Genomic DNA, 22,510 nt, shown 5'->3' with positions numbered 1-22,510 from the left:
AACTCCAAACCGAATAAATCCAAAGCACAGGAACAAACACTAGATCGAGGAGAGACACAGGTGAACTCCGAGAACCTCAACAACCATCTGACAAAGACAGGACGATATGACACACAATATATAGGACATTCTCATTCAACACAGCTGGCGCTAAATCAGCTCATCAGCGAGGATAACGAGCAATGCTGACGAGCCGCGCCCATTCGTACTACACACACACACATAGCGAGGGCGAGTCACTGAATCCATGAACCGTGACAGTACCCCCCCTCCTAAGAACGCCGCCTGGCGTTCTCAGACCCCCTTACCTGCCGATTGTAATCATCGATAAGGGAGTGATCCAAGATGTCCCTAGCCGGAACCCAACTTCTCTCCTCCGGACCGTAACCTTCCCAGTCCACCAAATACTGGAATCCGCGTCCCCTCCGTCTAGAATCCAGTATACGATTAACCGAATAAGTTGGTTCCCCATTTACGAGTCGCGGCGGGGGAGGAACCGGGGCAGGCGGATTAATGGTAGAACGAAACATGGGTTTAATTTTAGATACATGGAAGGCGGGGTGAATCCTCCTGTACGCTGGAGGCAGGTTGAGGCGGACTGTCACCGGACTAATAATTTTGGCGACAGTGAACGGGCCAATAAATTTAGGAGCAAGTTTGTTAGAGACGGAGCGGAGCGGAATGTTCTTGGTAGAAAGCCACACTTTTTGACCCACGACGTATTCGGGAGGCTTAGACCGGTGGCGATCGGCTTTAGCCTTGGTGCGAGCACGCACCTGGAGCAGAGTCTCACGGGCTCTGGTCCATGTGCGCTGACACCTCTGGATAAAGGCGTAAGCGGAGGGAACCGCGACCTCGGATTCCAGACTGGGAAAAATTGGTGGCTGGTATCCTACACTACATTCAAACGGAGAAAGACCCGTGGACGACACTGGCAACGTGTTGTGTGCGTACTCCACCATAGAAAGTTGTTGACTCCAGGACGAAGGATTCTTGGAGACTAAACATCGTAACGTCCTTTCCAGATCTTGGTTGGCTCTCTCGGTTTGACCATTGCTCTGGGGGTGAAACCCTGAGGACAGACTAACAGTCGCTCCCAGTAATTTACAAAACTCTCTCCAAAATTTGGACACAAACTGGGGACCTCTGTCGGAAACCACGTCTGTCGGGAGGCCATGTAAACGAAAGACGTGATCTACGACGGCCAACGCTGTCTCCTTGGCTGAGGGTAATTTGGGCAAGGAAATGAAATGGGCCGCCTTCGAGAACCGGTCCACCACAGTCAAAACGACCGTGTTACCCTGGGAGGGTGGGAGGCCGGTGATAAAATCTAGCGCTATGTGTGACCAGGGTCTCGAAGGGACAGGCAGCGGTTGGAGTAACCCATCTGGGGGTTGGTTGGAAGTCTTACCAATGGCACAAACCGAGCAAGCCAAAACAAAACTGTGGACGTCACGAGCCATGCGAGGCCACCAGAATCGTTGCTTGACTAAGAAACTAGTGCGATTGACTCCTGGATGACAAGCCACGTTGGAACAATGCCCCCACTGAATGACGTCAGACCGTAATCCCTCCGGCACAAATAATCGGTTCGGTGGACACCCGGGCGGAGGCGTTACCCCTTCTAAGGCCGACTTGACCTTCGATTCGACCTCCCATGTGAGTGTGGAGACAATTAGGTTCTCGGGAAAAATGCACTCGGGAGTAGACGGGCGTTCGGAGCGGTCAAAAATACGAGATAAAGAGTCGGGTTTGATGTTTTTGGAACCCGGGCGGTACGAGAGAACAAAATCAAAACGTCCGAAAAAAAGTGCCCACCGAGCCTGCCTGGAGTTCAATCGTTTGGCAGTTCTAATGTATTCTAAGTTCTTGTGATCGGTCCAGACGATAAAAGGTACCCCCGACCCCTCTAACCAATGACGCCATTCCTCCAACGCTAACTTGACTGCCAACAACTCTCGGTTACCAATGTCATAGTTACACTCGGCGGGAGATAAACGATGGGAAAAAAACGCGCAGGGATGCATCTTGTCGTCTGTGGGAGAACGTTGCGACAGCACTGCTCCTACCCCCACCTCTGACGCGTCGACCTCCACCACAAACTGGCGTGATGAATCAGGGGCTATAAGGATGGGGGCTGAAACGAAGCGGCCCTTCAGTTTGGCAAACACAGCCTCAGCTGTGTCTGACCACCTGAACGCCGTTCTGGGGGAGGTCAAGGCAGTCAGAGGCGCGGCTAGTTGGCTGAAGTTGCGAATGAAACGCCGGTAGAAGTTGGCGAACCCCAGAAACCTCTGTAGGGCCTTACGGGAATCTGGGCTTGGCCACTCCACCACAGCCTTCACCTTCTCAGGGTCCATCCGCACTCCCTCAGACGAAATGATGTACCCTAAAAAAGGAACAGACTGTGCATGAAACGCGCATTTCTCCGCCTTGACAAAAAGCCCATTCTCTAGCAGCCTCTGAAGCACTCGCCTGACGTGTTGACAGTGTTCCTGGAGAGACGAAGAAAAGATCAATATGTCATCCAGGTAAACATATATGAACTGGTCTACCATGTCTCTCAACACGTCATTGACGAGTGCCTGGAAGACGGCTGGGGAGTTGGAAAGCCCGAACGGCATAACCAAATATTCAAAGTGCCCCCTGGGGGTGTTAAACGCGGTCTTCCATTCATCCCCCTTCCTGATGCGAACCAAATGATAAGCATTACGTAAATCCAATTTCGTGAAGATGGATGCTCCTTGCAACCTCTCGAAGGCTGAAGCCATCAACGGTAAAGGATAAGTATTCTTTACCGTAATGTTGTTCAACCCCCGGTAATCAATACAAGGTCGCAACGACCCATCCTTTTTCCCCACGAAAAAGAATCCCGACCCCGCTGGAGAAGAGGAAGGACGAATGAACCCCGCTGCCAGAGAATCAGAAATATATTTCTCCATAGCCTCCCTTTCTGGAACAGAAAGTGAATATAACTTGCCCTTAGGCGGAGACATACCTGGTAATAAATCTATAGCACAGTCATAGGGACGATGCGGAGGAAGAGAAGCAGCCCGGGACTTACTGAACACTTCCTTCAGGTCGAGATACTCCGGTGGCACGTTAGACAGATTCACCGGCTCCTCCTGCAACATAGAACGAGAAACAGACGGAACAGCAGACGAAAGACACGAGGCATAACATTGTTCACACCAACTGGACACTGAGTTCTGTCCCCACTCTATCCGGGGCCCGTGTTTCACCAACCACGGATGACCCAGGACAATTGGGGCGTGAGGTGACTGGGTGAGATAGAGTGAGATCCTCTCCGTGTGGTTACCCGAAGTGACGAGTGTGATAACCCCAGTGGTGTGAGTGATTCCCGGGAGCTCCTGTCCGTTGAGTGCGTGGATGTGGATGGGGTGGTTCAGGGTCGTGATGGGGAGGTGAAGTCTTCTGGCCAGTGAAGAGTCAATCAGGTTCCCCTCCGCTCCAGAATCCACCAGTGCCTCGCCGTTGAAGGATCCGTCTGCCCACTGGAGTCTCACCGGGAGAAGGGTGGCGCTCGAGGGTCTGGTCCGGAATAATCCGCCCGACAGTAGTCCCCATCCTACCGCCGGGCTTGGCCTTTTAAAGGACAGGTGGAAACAAAGTGGCCGGCCTCCCCGCAGTAGAGACACAGACCTCTCGAGCGACGGTGTTCTCTCTCCTCCCGGGAGAGTCGAGCTCGACCTACCTGCATGGGCTCAGGATCGTTCGAGGGGCTGACCGTGCTCGTGCCTCTGAGACCGGAAAAGTCTCCTCCGTCGACCAAAGGAACTTGGAACTGACGCTTCGTTCCTTGTTGTAAACGAGCATCGACACGTAGTGCCAGTTCAATCAGTCCATCAAGAGTCTTCGGTAGTTCCACAGTGTAGATTTCACGTTGAACACGGTCAGCCAGCCCATGCAGGAATAGGTCCCACTGTGCCTCCTCGTTCCATTTGCACTCGGCGGCCAATGTTCGAAACTGGATGGAATAATCGGACACGGAACTGTTGTTCTGACGAAGATCGGCCAATTGACGAGCCGCCTCACGTCCGGCCACCGCGCGGTCGAACACGCGCTTCATCTCCTGCTCGAGTGCTTGGAACGAGGAGCAGCACTCGTGTTGGTTTTGCCACACCGCTGTTCCCCACTGAGCCGCGCGTCCAGATAGCAACGTCATTACAAGTGCCACTTTACTCTCCTCCGAAAAAAATGTCACAGGCTGGAGAGAGAAGAAGATAGAGCATTTAGTTAAGAAAGCTCTGCACAAATTAGGTTCACCCGAATACCTCTCTGGCGTGGGAATGCGCGGCTCAGGACGATTGACGTTGGGAGGTGCAAGGGGAACAGGCGGGGGCGGTGCTGGCACAGCGGGACCCCTCAGACGTTGTATTTGAGAGGTGAGCTCCGACACCTGCGCTACCAGAGCCTGGATTGCCCGACCCGAAGCTCCGATCTGTTCGTCTTGGCGATCCATGCGGGCGTTGTTGTCGACCACCATCTGCCCGACGTTCTCCGCACTCGCTGAATCCATGAATGGTCAGATGGTTCTGTCACGGGGATAAAGAACAGACGTAGATTCAATTGCAAGTGAACAGGTGTTTATTTAAACACAGAGAGAGAGCAGTAGTCTAGGACGAATATGCCGGCAGGATGATGAAAGTCAGACTCGATAGCGCAGGTCTCCGTGGGCAGACAGATCAGGACCAGAAGATAACCACTGTGCTGGAACGAATCCGAGGAACAGGTACAGACGGTAGTCAGGCCGCGAAAACTCAGAACAGGACGGTATCCACCGTTGATCAGGGACAGTCAAAAGGCAGAAGAACTCCAAACCGAATAAATCCAAAGCACAGGAACAAACACTAGATCGAGGAGAGACACAGGTGAACTCCGAGAACCTCAACAACCATCTGACAAAGACAGGACGATATGACACACAATATATAGGACATTCTCATTCAACACAGCTGGCGCTAAATCAGCTCATCAGCGAGGATAACGAGCAATGCTGACGAGCCGCGCCCATTCGTACTACACACACACACATAGCGAGGGCGAGTCACTGAATCCATGAACCGTGACACACTCACATTAACATCAAAACCTTTTTTTTTTTTTTTATATAAATAAAATAAACAGGGTGCGCTTTCAGCTCACTCTGTCTCCGCAAAAATCTTTCTGAAACATGTCTGGAAAATGAACGGAAACTCCGCTAATACTTATCACACAAACATGAAACATACGTCTAAAGAACGCTTTAAATTTCTACTTTTAAATAAAACAATTCACATTTAAAACAAATATTCTCCTGCAATGTAATCTGTCTGAAACTAAAGAGAAGTACAGTTTCTCCTGTCTCAGCTCATTATCGTTAATTTGTTCACACCCACTCGCAGAGCGCGCTATTCATAAGATAATGTGTTGAGGCCATTTGCAAAATAGATAAACGCCCCCAGGCAAATGCTGTAAACACACAATATTTTTTAGTCAGATTAAGATTCGTCTTGCGCGGCTATGAGGAATAATCCTGGGACATTTACCACAGAACAAGTGCTGGTTTCACTTCGAGGAGGAGCAACAGATTCAGCTAAGAAGTGTAAGTGTTTTGTGCTTTGTTCTAATCGCGATATAGAATAACGTTAGTGTCTGTAAACGGAAAAATAGCATAGCCTACTGTTTTGTGAATCATGTTTCTCTGTGTGTGTGTGTGTGTGTGTGTGTGTGTGTGTGTGTGTGAATGAATGAACGCACAGATACGCACTTACAGACGAAATAAAGTAACATTTCTTTGACTAGTTTTGGATAAAGTTTTTCAAATCAAATAAGCATCAAATAAGCTTAAAATAAGCTTCAAAATAAAGACATCAAATAAGCTTATGTTTTGTCAATAAACTAATCAACTAAGATGTTTGTTCCAATGCAAGCTATATGAAAATAATGAATCCTCAACTTTGAAATATGTATGATCAAACTAAGACATTTATGGAAAAAGACTATTTTCTTTTCAAGATGTTTCCAACTCTAACTTTGAACTGAAATAAAACCATGTCTATATGGTGAAGGGTGTGTGATAGAAGTGTCCAGAGTATGCACCCTGTATTTTAAAGAAGAACATTTAATTATTTGCGATACATTATTCATTCACAAAGAATTCAGGGACAGTATTCATTTCCCTAAAGGTTGGAGTTTTCCACATTTTTAAAATTAAGGCATTAAGATTTTTTATTCCTCTTTTTAGTCAACTTTAGCATGGGTGTTTTCACTTATTCTAAGCAGTGTGTGTGTGTATATATATATATAATTAAAAATCAATTTTAACCAGAAACCAGTCCTTTGTTGTGTATCTTTGGATTATGTTGTGTTGTAAATAAATCCAAACAATCTAAAAGCCATTCTTTTTTAAATCTCCTCATTCTTTGTGCAAGGCTCCTCCTAATGATAGGGCCTGATAGCACCTAATAGGGCCATTATGGGAGGGTCTTTGTCTTTCTCAGGTGTGAAATGCCATACATATTAATGAGAGATCACGCCTCCCCGCATAAAGCTTTCTCACACTAAACACGTCATACACATTCTAAAAGACTTTATTGACTTATCTGAATGAGTAGTCAGGATGATTCTCACATAGTTTTGGAGCAAATATTCTAGACTATGTGATACAATTTTCAAAAGTCTTGTGAAGAAATAATCAATATGTGTTTTGTGGCTTTATTTCAGAAACTTTTATTTTTAAGTTTTTCAATAACCATGCATAAATAATATTCTCTAAAAAATACAAACATGTAAATACATGTTGCTCAAAGATTATGGTAGCCCCGTTTGTGCTATATAGAGTGAATTTACACCTTTGCCATTAACATGTTTATAAATAACTGAAAAAAGCACAAATGTCAGTGCATGTCAAAACATCCCAAGGGCCTCAAAAAACCCTTGGTCCCCAGAGGGTTAAAGCAGCATTATCTTAATGTACTATGACTAGGCAACTGTAGGGGGCTGCATGGGTACTTTTTAACAATAGCAAGTGTGTATGCGGCATTGTTGAACTGCTTTAGCCATAACCTCTGGTTATCTATCAGACTGCCGAGTTTGTGATCGTGAGATGCGCGTATAAATACGGCCGGCACGAGACTCTCTGAGCGACATAGATTCCTAATGAACGAGTAAAATATAAAGTAAAGAGTTAAATAGAATAATCAAATGTATTGCTTAACTATTATTTAATAATTGACCAACAACCAATTGGCAATCTAACCTAAATTCGAGGTCGTGATAAAATGGAGTCAGATAAAAGCTTAAATGGAATTAAATTACTTTGCCATGCGGAAAGACAGTAACGCGCAGAGACCTTTACCCGTTCTATCGGATACTGCCTTTGGACCGATTTAGACGGACTTACACCTTAATGAAAATACTTCCATTTGCAGGGGAATCCGCACACAGCCAAAATGAACTGTGGGAAAATCCTTATTACCAACTGATGACTGTAAAATTTGTTAGATTATTTAGGGAAATGTGCTGCAGTAGGTCATGACAGAATGAATAGTAGAAAACATTTAAAGTTGGCAGTAGCCTATATCAAGAATGATGAAGTAAGCATTGGCATTAAAGTGTAGTTGATCATAATATTGTAATTGTACAGTTGATGAACAATATGGAGTACGGAAGCCCCCAAGGGGAAATGGTGATGTGAGATAGAAGGCAAAAATATTTCAATGGTTTTGCATGAAAACGCTAAATTTCACGGGGGTTTTGCGAGCGAACGCAAAGTTTTACTGGGGGAACGCAGTAGGTTTGTGAGAGAACACGAAGAATTTGCGAGTGAACACAAAACCATTGACAATTTTTTCCTCCCATTTCATTTTTTCCCCCCATCACCCTGTGCAATAGCTACGAAACAACTAGAAAACAATAATCATTTGGCTCATTTATGAGCCCACAAGCTTCTGTGACAACTTGATTTCCCAACATTCTCTGTGGACAGTAAAATAGTAAAAGTAATGTAGGCTACATATTTAAAAAAAAAAAAAAAAACACACATCAGAAGTAGAAAGTAAATAAGGAAAAATAAGCAATACCTACAGTGTAACAAACTAAAGAGAGTATGGATTAGTTTATTAAAAATAAGATAGCTGGAGTAAAACAATGCACAAAAACGTACAAAATCCAAAGCAATTGCGATGCGACTATGTTTTTACTAGTGGGAAATACGCAGAATTGGATGCAAATGATGTTCGATGTATGCATTTTAAGATGTATTACAAATAATCAGACCAATGAAAAATTCTGTAGAATAAATGTAAGCTAGTGAAGTTCTTGCATAATATACAGAAAGTCATTTTATAATAAAAACACAGGTCACAGTGATCATTAGTTCTTTAGAGAACCAACTGTACCATTAAAGCTGGATAAATAAACAAATACATTAGTTATATGTTCCATGCAGTAATGTGTGCTATGACTCTATCACAGTGCAAGCAGCAACTGCTTGGTCTGCAGTTATACATGTAGTTTAAATTTGAAACATCCTGTTTGCTGAAGTAGTTTACGGAAAAAAGTGATCTATGTGGATAACTGATCTTACCCACTGAATGAAGTTAATAGGAAATTGGATGCTTTGTACTTCATTTGTGTCAGCAAAAATGGGCAGTCGATATCCAGACAACAACCCGCTTAGGCAATTTTTCATATGCTGCCTGAAAAAAAATCGAAATGAATTCATTTTTTACTCATTGCTTGATGGACTCTTTCACCGTGGTGCAGTTTAAGATGAGACGCACTAAGTAAACAGCTGTTTGCCCTTCTTTTTGCATGACTAAAGTGAAGATGGAGTGACTACATCAAAGTCACACATTAAATCAGGTGAATGGATAATTAATGCAATGCATATTTTCTTTTTTTTTTTCTCAAGTGAAGGATGAAATCTCATTTCTTTTTGAAATGCATGGAATAAATAAAACAATCTCCACCTTTTTTATGAAGTGATGTCAAAGAGTGTTTTATATTATTCCATATTATTGTATGTTTATGCCATGCTTAGACGAAGACAGCGTGCAATAACTCCTCTCAAATGCAGCCTTAACCTTTGCAGTGGTCACATTAATAATGAATACACTTGGCAAAAATGGAGACATTTCCCTGCATTTAATAGACAAAATATAAATGCACTATAAATTCTGCACATAACCTCAGTGGAATTTGTTTACTAAAGCAACCAGCGAATAAAAATCTATATTACATATGTAAAGTTGCCGGAAAAGTGGATAAATCCAAAGGGTTCACATACTTTTTCCTTCCCTGATGAGCTGAATTCTACTGAAATCACAAACGGCATTTTCAACTATGAAAGTGGAGTATATGTAAGGGATCTGTGATGGTGCAGCAAGAGAACTGAATAATATTCTAGAAAATAAATGCATAGAAGTACACAATCCATGGCACTAAAGTATGGATATAGGCAGAAATAACTGAAATCCCTCAGGAATTAAAACGAGGAACTTCAACCAGATGCTGTCTGAAGCTGCTGATCAGACCGGCACGGCAGTTTAGGAGAAGTTTTTGTCTCATTTTTCTTTTCAAACCTGTTCAGTATGTGTATATTTTTGTGGTGTTCAAAGCATTACATTTCAATGGGACTAAAGTCAGTCTGTTTCTTGAGTTTGAACTTCTAAATTATTGATTCATCCCCAAGATTTCATCAATGTAATGTTGCAAGACCTGGATTATTTATTCATTTTAGATCATAGAAATACATCTTGATGCTCTGCTGTATAGAATTTCCTGAGACTTTTTCTACAAACCAGTGTTTCAATTCACTGGTGTCTTTCCTGCTGTATAGCGCATCCCCATGGCATTACTATTTCTTACATAACATTTAACAGGTGGAATAAAGCTTGATTTTTATTTAAGTATTTGGTGTTATTTAAGGTTTGGTAGAATATAATTTTTTTTCAACTATGTGTTGCACTCAGGACAGGACTGCAGTGACACAAGCATCCAGATACCATTTACCAGCCTTACAAAAGCGTTACCTTTTTTAGTTTTTTAGTTTTAATCTTCTCTGTTTTATGAGCTTCTGTGACTTTCTTTTGAAATCCTTGAACATTTCTTTTTTATCGGGTCTCAACGCTCTAAAACAGAATACTGAAGTGCAGGGATCCAAAATTGGATTTTTTGTATTTTTTTATATGGCACTGCAGGTTAGGAGGTTCACATAATTTTTTTGAAATATTCACTCGCACAGCTTTTTAGTCTGCCTGTTCATTATATTTAGTGCCATTTTATGAGCGTGTATGTCAGAGATCATATAGTCAGCTGGTCATTATCACGAGCTAAACGCTGACAGGGATCAGGATCAGGTCTTGTATCGCCCTGAAGGGGTATATTTTGTGATAATGACCAGCTGGATGCATTATTCTGCTTATTTCACAGCTACATGCCGCTTTCTATGAAAACGGTACTCTGGTGTTCCATTTTTTTCCATTACTTAAAGCATTAGAGACAAAAACTCAATGTTTTTATTTAGATAACAACTGCATATATAAACTATTATCCAACATAAAAGTAATAGTTTTAAAACCATCCTTAATTTTGACCTGTTTCACAGCAGAGGTCTTGACATTTTTGACTGTTTAACAATTAAAATCATAATCTTTTGAACTTGTAGTAATAAAACAATTGTAGTAAAAAAAAATAGATGGAATGAATCACTCATTTTTAATTTACATATGTATTAGTCTGTTTCACTTTTTGTACATAGCCCTGTTACTGTATGAAAGAGGCTTTATTTAATTTAAAGCAATTTATTTAGTTTATAAAAAACAAAGTCAAAATTGATTTATTTATTTAATTAAAAAATAAGGCCCTTTTGGCACAAACCAATGAAGTGCCACCGGATGTGCCAGTAAGCATAGTGACATGTGCCATTGGCTTCTGTGTCAGATGCCATGTTACTTAATGTTAAAACTGCTACTGGAGAGTTGGGGAAAGTGCCACTTAAAAAAATAGGAGACTGCAAAGTGACACTGCAATTAACCAGTCAGATTCTGTTATTTCAGAGAGCCGTGTAATAAAGCATACTTGCTGAGGAGGTAAGGTCTACATTTGAATTTACTTTATATTAGGCGTTTTTTCAATCACACGTCTGATGTGAAACATCTGGGACATCACTAACACCGTTATGCAACTATTACATGAAACTACTGCAGCAATCCAATTTATATAAGTGCCTCTTGAGCTCATAAAGTTTCAGTAAGTTAAATGAAGTTAGCTACTAATCCCTCTGAGGGAATAGGTTGATTATTTTGACAGTGAAAGGTGACCTTTAAAAGTTCAGATGAAAATTTCATATTAATGTAAGAAGGCAAGCATCTATGCATGATCACACGCAAGAAAAGAACATTTGTGACAAGAAAAAAGAGAGACTGAGGTGCATATTAGGATGTGCGCTGCAGATATTGAGGGAATAGTAGTAGGTGAGGCTGTAAGCTGAGCTTTTGAAATGCAAACTAGTGCTGTACAGTGTGGAAATGATGGAGAACATTCTCCGTGGGTCAAACCAGAACCCACAGCAGAGCCCACAGTATAGAGGGGTAAACATATTCAAGCTGCAGTGTGAAAGTGTTCAGCAGATGAGCTACACTCAGCACAAGCCAATGAGCCAGACTCATATATATATATGTACATATGAGGCTCAGCCACTTCAGAGTCTTTTTTTCCTATGACTGTTGAGTGCCAGATGAACTGCGTCTTCTAGGCTTCATCCAGGGTGCCAGTTATGCGTATGGCTCCGTCTACCCCAGCATGTTAGAGAATATCCAACTTTATCTAGTTATAAAACGATATCTGGCTTTTAATTGTATGTAAGCTGGGAACTGAGGCATGCTGAGTGTCCATTTGAACCTTGTTATAGGTATTATTCATTAAAATAAAGTCCCGCCAAAAAATGTAAGCTATTGATATTTGAAACTTTAAAATGAATCAGTTTACGCTGTTCACAAATACTGATTGTTTCACAAATTATTCTTTAGAGAATCTGTTTGAATGCCACTTTTTTTTTGAAAACCCTGTGCAATAAAAATGTATCTATAGTCCAATAATTCTGGAAAGGTTTTCTTTGTCAGTTTACTTAAATCTTACAACAGATCTACATTCATGTTTAATGATGATCATGATGAGCAGTAGAAATCAAAGAGATATGCTGTAACATATGTTTTGTTGAATTAGAGTTCATGTTACAGTAAAGTGGTGAGGTAAGGTGTAGTAAAGAGAGGGAATCAACAACCAGTGTTTGAAGTCTCACAGGAGAAATTGTGAGTTCAATTTCTTTGCAGCTATACAGAAGCCTTGAGAAACTCGCTACCTTTTGGAAACCCAAGAGACCAATTTGGTCCTGGCTGAAAGCTCAGAGGAAAAAAGGCTTGTGAGTGTTTATGGCTATGGAAGCTACTTTCTTGGTATCAGAATTTACTAGAATCAGTTTTAGAGTAGGCAGGCTGCATGCTATTTTATGAATTTTCGCAAAATAAATATTTAAATTTAAATATATGTTGGCTAATTTCTTGGCTTGTAATAACCGCTTTAATGAGATAATTGTATCCGCTTAAAATAATGCATGATTTGTATTATCTTAGAACTGTACATTTCAGAGATTACTTGGGCACAGTCACCTCTTATAACAAATGACTTCAAATTGTAATGTAGACATGTATTTTCTGTAAAGCTGCTTTGAAATTATATGTATTGTTAAAGCTGTACAAATGTGAACTGAATCGAATTGAATTAATTTCTGCCAGACTGAATTAGCATTTGAATTAGGTCACCCCTTCTCTCAAAAATTCCACCAAGGACAATGAGTACTTTTATACAACAACCAATTTTGGTACTATCTTGCGTCACCACTTGGCATTCAATGTAAAATCTAGGTCCTGTTGAAAAACTAATCGAGAGGCAAAAAAGTGTGACAGTGAAGTTAAACCCTTGATGCACTCACAACAACTAGACAAGATATTCAGAACAGTGTGTGAGATAGTAAGTAGGTCAATGGCAAATAAGACTGTCTTATAATTTACTGTTTGTATTTATGTTGGTTTCATATGATTTGAACGTACATACAATGTAATATCAACAGAAGTTTATATAGTAACGCTTCCTTTTACACTCCTGTTACCCATGTACATACTATTTACTTATTATAGTAATTACAATTACTGGGTAATAACTAGGTACTAACCCTGAACCTACCCCTAAACCTACCCCTAACCCATCTACTTACCTTATATTAGCCAGTACTTTCTAGGTAAGTACACTGTGAGTACACGTAAGTACTGTACCGTAAAAGGAAGCGTTACTGTTTATATTTAATGACACTAAAAATGTTGTGTTGTAATCAAGTAAAAAGTAATAACATATACCTATACCGGGGCTGTTGAAGCTGAGGGAATGGCAGGATCTAGAGGCATAGGCGATCCTGACGAGCACTTGAGGAGGAGCCAGGGGTGCCGGTGGACTGAGGCGACTCCGGAGCGACCGAGGACAAAGGCGGATCCGGAGGGAAGGAGGAGCCGAAGGGGTGGAGGGACGAAGCACGGCAAGAGGCCCGGAATTCCATGGCATAGGCAGAGCGATATCTGACCACGGTGGAGCCAGAGGGGGCGAGGAGCCAAGGTGGAGCCGACTGGCCGATGGGCCGAAGTGGATTTACGGGAATGGCGTGGGGATCCATAGGGTGACCAGATTTCTCGGAGTTGAATACGGGACCGGGGGGGGGGTGGTGCTAGAGTAATGCGTACCCTAGCACACACACGCAAGGTCTCTCGCTCTCTCCCGTGTGCGCGCTACACGGTTTTGAGTACGTATTAATGCGTATTCTAGCACACACACGCAAGGTCTCTCGATCTCTCCCTCTGTCAGTTTTGAACATTACATACATATTCACGTAGCCTTTCGAAAACGAAACCTATAATATATGAAAATATATATATATTTACGATGAAATACGGGACAAAACATGATTTTTTCATAATAAGTCGGTACACTAAAATTAGAGTTGAAATACGGGACTGTCCCAGGAAAAACGGGACGTCTGGTCACCCTATCCATTCTCCAAGGCAGAGCTTGTGCCAGAATCTCCGAGGCATATACAACTTGAATTGGTAAATCCAATGGTGGAGCCGAGGGACTGAAGGGCGCCTGCAAAGGAGGGCCGAGGGGCCGACTAGCCTGGGCAGATGAGGTGAAAGAGGGAGGCAGGGTGGGTGTATTATCCACAGCGATGAAGTCTTAGAGCTGGATAGGACCAGCGGTGATGAAGGCTTTAGGTTGGGGGGAATCAGCGGAGGAAGGCTGCCATCATCCTCAAGCTCCTCTAAACATCCCACAGGCTCATGTGTAGAAGTCGGCACACACACCTGGTCAGACTGGGCGGGGACTTCCGTTTCCGGAACGGACATGGCTGCATGATCTGGCTCCGTTGTGGGCTTAGGCATAGGCTCAGGGTCTATGACGGGTGTCAGCACAGTATCCAGCTCTGCGGTGGCTCAGGCTCCTTTCCTGCCGCGGTCGAGGGCTCAGGCTCTGCAGTGTCCATTAATGCTGGCATCAGCTGAGGGTAAGCGCACTGCAGACATCGGATCACCTCTCTCCAGGTTCCTTTCTCCATGTTTGGTAATTCCAGGGGACTATAATAGTTAGCCCTTGTCCGAAACAGCGACTTTAATGTCTCATCATTAAAGTTCATTTTACAGCCAAAATCTTTAGTACTCCAAGATAGAAAGGTGTTGCAGGCTAATTCACTGAACTTCCTGAACTGAAACTCAGGTAATGTAATAGCAACTAACAGAGAAGTAGTTTATTTAAATCATTGTTTGTATGTTTTTTAATAAATTAATGAATTTGAAAATTAATTAATGGATCCAGACAAAAATAGCATCATGACATTGACCCCAATAACACAAGCAAAACCCGAAAACACAGAGAAATCAATACTTGTCTGGAATTAAAATCATTTCATGTGAAACCCATTTCCATACAGTATGACTTCCGATACATGACCACAATTGGAGATATCATTTGTAGCTCATACATATCCTCCTGATGTACTCCAATTACAATATATCTGGGAGGGAGGCATTGGATCAGACTTGACTCAGCACCTGGAATACAACGGCTTAGTAAATAAAACACATATATTTCATCAATGTTTCTTATAAACAACGAGGTTGCACATGAGGATTCAAGTAGACAGGCACATATGGAACTCCTTAGCTTTTGGTCCCTTGAATCCTCATGTGCTCTCTATGTTGTGGCTGCTCAAGGCTGATCTTCCTTTCCTTTCTTCTTTTTAATCTCTCTGTTTTCACTCTAAGGTAACAAACTGAGAAAGTTCCACTGAGAAGGTAGCATGCAAAACTGTAGCATACTTACCATTAGCGTCAATAAATGGCCAAATTAAGTAAAATAAAACCAAATTCAGTGTTAATTAGTTTTTACCTTCTCATCATACATGTACAGTAAAATACAATGTGAGAAAGATTCGTAAGCTTGAAAAGAACTTGATACACTAGCTCGGATCCTGTGTAGATAGACTTTTGACTATTGACAAATCGATGGGGCAAATTAATGCATTTTTTTATCAGACATTCTTAGACTAGACTACTAGACCAGAACTATTTCATTGAATCTAATATTATAGAGGTCAAGAAGTGTCAATACCTAGATTTGAATGACAGCGACTGATCAATGTAAGCCAGTTACATTTCTCTGAGTTTCCGGAGTTTCCTCCTGGTGTTTGTCAGAATGTTAATTACAGACAGACTTGATCTGGGATAGCTGAAGCCCTGCTGGGGATCTGTGTGTGAGAAACATTATCTGGCAAAAGTAAGACTTTCCTCTGCTATCTCCTATCACAGGAAGTGGCTTGTCACACTATCACCTAGGCTCTTATTTTTGAACAACATTATACTGTTTCGTTGACGCAAGAACATGCTGCAGTATCCGCTATACAACCCTTGCAATCAATACAAACCACATCTCATGTCTCGTTTTCAATGATACACTGTACATGTGTCAAGTGTCTGAAACAATGTGTTCAGTTTATGTCTCAGTTGAATCTTTTTATGTTCATACATATTTACACATAAGAAATTTGCTGGGAAAAGCAGTTGAAAGTGGGAGGATGTTTTTTTTTCTGTTTTTTTTTTTCTGTGTACTTATAGATTTAAATCTTAAGCACAACTGGGTGACTAGGAGCTCTTAACTACATGTACAAAGACTCTGTGCAGTTGACAAATGTGAGTACAATGCAGAATATTGTCTGCATAGATTAACCTAAAGTAAGATATTGAACCTGAAATCAAATGATGAAAAATTTAGGTTAATTCATTAACACAGAAAGTTTTTAGAACACAGACTAATACCATTGGGACATGTGATGTGTTAGTTTCTTTAGTGATAATTGAGGCTACACCCTAACTGTAATATTACTGATACGTTTTTGCATATTTGTAGTGATTCTAATAATGCTGGAATGAATATGCAGGTTGTTTTTTATACATAATATATGGCATATGTTACGTATCTTGTTTAACAAAAATATTTGAATTTTGATCAAAGGATAGTTCAGAGGCTTCCATGATTTGGCTTAAACAGACATGTGCAAGCTGTGCGGAGGTAGAATTATGCTTCTAAAACCATCAATATCAGAATTAGCTTTCTTGAACTGGGCAGTAGTTACTGGTAATTACCGAAGCGCTTGATTTTGTTATGTGTGGACAGTCGCAGTGCAACTAGAGCCAGAAAAATCCAATAAAATTTAGAAAAACGTATTATGATTTTGGATTATGTTGCGAGATGGGCCTTTTATAAGGGTTGAACAACATGAACAGAATATTTCTCTGGACAAAATATAGAAAAAATGATAATGTTCAACATTGACATAAAATACATGATTTCTGTCTTTCAAACTTAAAACTTCAACTTAATTTTTGAATGTACTTAAACATAATTCTAAAACTACTCAATCAATTAAATCTACTCACAAATATTCACTAAAGAAAAAAGTGACATGCAGCACGTAAAATCATTACAAACTCGCATAGTTAAGTGATTAATTATCTCTGTACACTTTGTCCTAAGTACCACCTGACCTCACACCAAAGGCAATGAAAACTAGGGATGCACCGAATCCAGATTTGTGGGGTTCGGCCGAATACCGAATCCACTGGTTAAGATTCTGCCGAATCCGAAACCGAATACCGAATCCTACTCTCATCCTCAGTCCATTAACACAGTAAACACATTAATGAAGTAAACAAAGTGGATTTTTCATTTTATTTTATTACTGTAAATAATAAACACTACTTTTACTTTTATAACTGTAAAAAAAAAAAAAAGAATAAGCAACATTATGCATTTTAACAGCGGCGATGTTGTGTAGCCTATTTAGAGTCCTTGCCACCATGAGACAAATCGGCATTGCAAATTGAACATGTAGCTCGACTTGAATTGCCTTCTTTCACTGAAAGTACTGCCAAACAACACTTTTTCTGCTCACGAGTTCCATTTTCACTTTCTCACAGCCTACTGCATTCGAACGGTCCACCTTCTGTAACGAGTGGAAATAAGGTGTGGCCCCTTTAAGATCTGCGCGCCGTATGTGCCGTGCGCCTCGAACACATGCCATTTGTATGCGGGTTATTTCTGTTTGATGCTCATTTTTACCTTATTTTGTTAAGTAACGCTGTGGACGGTAGAACGTGTGACAGACAGTTACACAAGTTCGATTGTGGAATAAAGTGCGAGTTGTGAGATGCCAATCGCCTCCGTGAGTCTGTCTGGCCTCTGCAATAACTTTAGCTGTGAGCTATCCCTATTTTTCTTCCTGACACAACGCGTTACACTACAGGCTTGTTCGACTTGAACCGGCGCTGCACAGACAGATGAGTTTATGACATCAAAGTCCCGCGAGAGCAATTCAAAAGCATGGAGCCGTCTGCTCTCTATTCGTTCACGCGGTACTTTGATGTCATTCACTGATCGGTGACTTCGACGTAGCGCGCGTAGTGCAAGCCTAGGGTTCGGTTCGGTGGAAAAAAATTCTGAGGTTCGGCAGAAACCGAACCCCGTTAAAAATCCCAATATTCGGCCGAATCCGAATCCGAATCCTGGATTCGGTGCATCCCTAATGAAAACATAATGAATTAGAAGAGTACTAGCTCTTCGATTGGCTGGTGTGAAATGATGTCACTCCTCAGGCAGGAAGCTCTTTTTTTACTTAGAAAAACCGTATTGCTAACAGGAACTGGAAATATCCAAAATATCAGTCAATTGCAGGTTAAATGTCAGAACATTAGAGACGCTCATGGCATCACATACAGTTTAGTGTTTTTTTTTCACCAGACAATGGAACACGCATGGCTAGGACTCAAACAGGTGTTTGAGACTCACACACAGATCGAATGTCTTTCATCCTCTCTGGGAGCATTGCTGTAATTGTCACTGTGTCTAATGGAAACAAGTCATGTAAAGAGATCTGGTCATGCAGGGAGACTGAGTTAGGGCTGAACAGGACAACAGGCTCATTCACAAAACCAAATAAAAGTGAACCCATGTGGTTATGATGTAATTGTTTTATTCTGAAGATTCAACAGAAGCCCATTTCTAAAATGTATATAGATGGGCCCATTTTGTCGTAGACATTTAAGCCACACTTAAAAGTACACTCACCGGCCACTTTATTAGGTACACCTGTCCAACTGCTCGTTAACACTTAATTTCTAAGCAGCCAATCACATGGCGGCAACTCAGTGCATTTAGGCATGTAGACATGGTCAAGACAATCTCCTGCAGTTCAAACCGAGCATCAGTATGGGGAAGAAAGTTGATTTGAGTGACTTTGAACGTGGCATGATTGTTGGTGCCAGAAGGGCTGGTCTGAGTATTTCAGAAACTGCTAATCTACTGGGATTTTCACGCACAACCATCTCTAGGGTTTACAGAGAATGGTCCGAAAAAGAAAAAACATCCAGTGAGCGGCAGTTCTGTGGGCGGAAATGCCTTGTTGATGCCAGAGGTCAGAGGAGAATGGCCAAACTGGTTCGAGCTGATAGAAGGGCAACAGTGACTGAAATAACCACTCGTTACAACCGAGGTATGCAGCAAAGCATTTGTGAAGCCACAACACGCACAACCTTGAGGCGGATGGGCTACAACAGCAGAAGACTCCACCGGGTACCACTCATCTCCACTACAAATAGGAAAAAGAGGCTACAATTTGCAAGAGCTCACCAAAATTGAACAGTTGAAGACTGGAAAAATGTTGCCTGGTCTGATGAGTCTCGATTTCTGTTGAGACATTCAGATGTTAGAGTCAGAATTTGGCGTAAACAGAATGAGAACATGGAACCATCATGCCTTGTTACCACTGTGCAGGCTGGTGGTGGTGGTGTAATGGTGTGGGGGATGTTTTCCTGGCACACTTTAGGCCCCTTAGTGCCAATTGGGCATCGTTTAAATGCCACGGCCTACCTGAGCATTGTTTCTGACCATGTCCATCCCTTTATGGCCACCATGTACCCATCCTCTGATGGCTACTTCCACCATGTCACAAAGCTCTAATCATTTCAAATTGGTTTCTTGAACATGACAATGAGTTCACTGTACTAAAATGGCCTCCACAGTCACCAGATCTCAACCCAATAGAGCATCTTTGGGATGTGGTGGAACGGGAGATTCGCATCATGGATGTGCAGCCGACAAATCTGCGGCAACTGTGTGATGCCATCATGTCAATATGGACCAAACTCCCTGAGGAATGCTTCCAGCACCTTGTTGAATCTATGCCACGAAGAATTGAGGCAGTTCTGAAGGCAAAAGGGGGTCCAACCCGTTACTAGCATGGGGTACCTAATAAAGTGGCCGGTGAGTGTATATATCATTGCATTAGACAACAAAATCAAACCAAGTTTTATTTATTTTAAAGAAAGACCGGACACTATACAAAAACTTAAGCTTGCATCTTTTGTTTGCATCGAAGGCAATGCAATTCATATTTTAAGTGACATTTAAGTATCAAAAAAACTATAGACCACTCTAGTCTCTCATCTCTCAAGACTGAGGCAAATAATTTTGAAACATTTTAATATGATGATTAGGCCAACATTGTCAGCTTGAAGCTCTGAAAGAGTCACACTCAGCCTTGATTTTAGCACGATTGGATTGCTACAGCGATCCATTGCTGTGTGATCATTATCTGGTTGATGGACCAGAACTTGAACTCCATTATATCTGCAGAGTGATCTGATACTTCTCCAAGAGAAAAAAAAAGAACTATACATTAGTGTAGTTGTAATTTACTTGTGAGACATTCTAGTGCTGGCATGTGTGAAGTGTGAGAGTAAAGGAAACAATTACAAATCTGCAGTTAGAGAGAGACTGGATCAGATAATTGAGATTTAAATGTGATATGGGGAGAGCGGAAAAATGTCACCATGCAGTTGCTTTGCAACCTACTTGAAACTTCTCAGAAAATATCTCCTGCAAAAAAAGAAAACATACATTGTAGATTAGTACATTGAGATAGTCATATAAGATTAATAGTAAATTATTTAAAATGACCTATTCCCAAATATTAAAGCAGTACAAAACATAATACAAGTCTGCATAATTTCTTTATATTCCAAGTCCTGAAGTCATATGATGATATCTTAATGAACACTGAAATTTGCCACATTTATCTTCAGTATGTATTGAATGCGCTATTACTCTTTACAGTGTAAGGATGAGAAGAAATCGCTCACAATCCTTACTGTTTGTCGTCTGTACTGTTTTGTCAGATTTGAATGTGCCAGGTTTGAAAACATCAGAGGAGCTTGGAGTATAGAGCAGGACTGCACTGGCTCTTATTGTATTTCTATACAAAGGAGCACAAAACTCCTTTTGGTTTTCCACGGAAGAATTTAATGTGTACACGTATGCCTTTCTCACAGTAAAGTTGTGGATAGCAATCTATCTAAAAATTAATTCTTATGATATGTTGATTTGAAAACTGTGTTGGTTGACTGGTTTGTCTCGGTGAGAAGTTGTTAAGTTTCTACAAGCCAGCTTGTACAATATTTGACAAGGTTACCTCTTAAAAATGACAAAGTCTGGCATTTGTGACTGATAATTCCTCTTTTCCTTTTTCTCCCCAGCATATCTCCGGCTTCAAAAGTGCTATAACACAACAAGAATAAATTTATGTGCGGCTTTGACAGAAAATGAAATTGAAAAATTCAACAAAAAAACAAACATTTACATAATACAAAAGTCTTCACAGAACATCTGTGGTTTGCCCGGACATTAACATTGACACAAGTCATATGAAGCATTATCTTGAAGTTAATACAGGAGTTCAACTAAAATTCACTCTTAAAAAACATTTTGGGTTCCCTTAAGAATCTTTCAGTGAATAGTTCTTAAAAGAAGCACTTTTTAATAATACGAAGAACCCTTTACCACTACAAAGAAGCTTTAGGCAAAAAAGGTCCATGGATGTTAAAGGTTCTTCTTTGAACCATAGATGCCAATAACGAACCTTTATTTTAATAGTGTAACTCTGAGTATTCTATTTGAAATGGCATGTATGCAGTAAAATTCAGATTTGGAAGTTTGTTTTTTATAACTTTATCGACATGCAGTAACTTATTAACCCGAGGACCAAGAATGGAATCAGGTATTCGTCAACTCCCAATAAGAGGGTTCATGGACGATCTTACTGTGACGACCACAACACTTGTGGAGGCGAGGTGGGTGTTAACAGTGCTTGCCCACATGGCAATGTGGGCAACTGAAAAGCACTGAAAAGCAGGCAAATGAGGATCGATAAATCAGGACTTCCCGGGAATTTCAAAGCATGGCTCTATCAACATGGACTGCTCCCGAGTATGTGGCTGTTGACAGTGTATGAAGTCCCTATGACAAGTGTGGACGGAGTGGAGAGGAAGATCAACAAGAACTCCGAAAGGAATTACTCCCAAGTTTCACTTCAGTACGCCTCTAGATCAGGACAGCTACAGATATAAGATCAGGACAGCTACAGCTCCCTCTGTCATCTGTGGTGGAGGAATTTAAGGTGGCAAAATGTAGAATTGTAATGACATACAGAGACAACCAGGATGAGCATGTAAAAAATACAGGCATTATTACAAGATCAGGACGCAAGTGTGCCGCTGATACATCTGTTGTATGCTGAGGCTACGTGACATCATCAGAATGCCATGCACAGGGAGAAAGGGTCTCAGAACTTCCCATTTTCAACAATGGGGAAAGGCAGACACCAAAGAGAGGAGAGTCATGATCCAGGAGGAAGTACGGTACCTGGAGGAGGAAGGATGAAGAACAAGTGCTGTGGAGCTAGCATCTCAGGGAGCCTGGACCAAATGGAGCCTTCCCAAGAGGAAGATCACATGGACAGAGGCAGCATTCACTGAAGGTGAATGTAAGAGAAGCATACTTTAGATGTAATTAT

The sequence above is a fragment of the Rhinichthys klamathensis genome, unplaced genomic scaffold (genome assembly GCF_029890125.1).
Source record: "Rhinichthys klamathensis goyatoka isolate OS25496 unplaced genomic scaffold, OSU_Roscu_1.1 h1tg000011l_1, whole genome shotgun sequence".
NCBI lineage: Eukaryota > Metazoa > Chordata > Actinopteri > Cypriniformes > Leuciscidae > Rhinichthys > Rhinichthys klamathensis.
The sequence above is the reverse complement of the archived record's forward strand: the minus strand, read 5'-3'. Positions refer to the sequence as shown.